This window comes from Octopus bimaculoides, chromosome 22 (assembly GCF_001194135.2).
Source record: "Octopus bimaculoides isolate UCB-OBI-ISO-001 chromosome 22, ASM119413v2, whole genome shotgun sequence".
Taxonomy (NCBI): Eukaryota; Metazoa; Mollusca; class Cephalopoda; order Octopoda; family Octopodidae; genus Octopus; species Octopus bimaculoides.
This window is the reverse complement of record NC_069002.1, coordinates 27,567,983-27,569,367: the sequence shown is the minus strand read 5'-3', so window position 1 is coordinate 27,569,367 and position 1,385 is coordinate 27,567,983.

The following is a 1,385-nucleotide window of genomic DNA, read 5'->3' as shown; positions in this document are numbered from 1 at the left end:
GGGAGGAAATGGAACAAGGAGGAAGGGACAGAAGCAGTGAAGTAGAGGCCAGGACAGAAGGGTAGATAGGAAGATAGAGGAAGACAGATAGATAAATAGATAGAGAGGATGGTGGAGGGAGGAAGTGGAACAAGGAGGAAGGGACAGAAGGGTATAGCACTGAAGTAGAGGCCAGGACAGAGGTATAGATAGAAAGATGGAGGAAGACAGATAGATAAATAGATAGAAAGATAGATAGACAGATAGATAGATAGAAAGATAGTCACGTCAGAATAATAGTAGACTTACTTGTAAAATAGGACGTGTGCGTTCAATAATGTAATAATACAAAGAATATATATATGTATATACTTTTCTATGTATCTTATGTTTGATGTAATGAATATACTTTTGGAAAAATTCATGCATGTTGGGTCTAGGGCTGAATAGATTTAAATATAATTGTGAACTTATATGTAGAAGTTTAATTCTTACTTCTACATTATTCTAATGCCTCAGGTTTGAATTTCTTCAGTACTTCAAATTGAAATCTGTGCATTGGAGAAAATCTTTTCCCTTATCATATATATATATATATATATATATATATAAGTTCAAAAAAGAAAAACGACAAAAAACAACAACGCGAGGACGTGATACAGATTGTGTTACTGGACGCTTGGGAAAGGAAAGAATGAGAATTTGACGTTTTGAGCAGAGCTCTTCGTCGGAAACATAGGAAAGTCCAAAGAAGGGAAAACGGAAGAAGAAAAAGTCGCCAACGATATCCACGAGGTTACATTGTGGATCCCAGCCTTTTGACTGAACTTGGAGTACCCAGTTCCTGGAATTATTGTACCTCGGATTACTGTTCCTGTTGGATTACGCCATTGCTGCACCTTGATTGGATATCATATATATATACACATATACACACATCTGGCTTCTTTCAGTTTCTGTCTACCAAATCCTCTCACAAGGCTATAGTAGAAGACACTTTCCCAAGTTGTCATGAAGTGGGACTGAACCCAGAACCATGTATTTGGAAGCAAACTTCTTACCCATAGCCATGCCGGTAACTTATTTTTAATAATTTGAAAAAATTATTTATAACTATGACTGTTTTATTTGATCCTTGTTATTGTTTTAATGTCTTTTTTTTTATGCTAGCACAGGCAAGGGTGTGCAATTTAGAAATTTTTTTCACAACCATGTGATATTTTGCATTCAGCCCCATGTGTAGCACCTTGGGCAAATATCTTCTATTATAGTCAAAGGCTGTTTGAGGTGTTATTAGAATAGATTTCACAGAGAGAAACTAAAAGGAACCATTTATTACATAATACTTACATGCAAACTACATATATTACCTTAATAAGAACATTATATATCTTTTTTTATTTTTT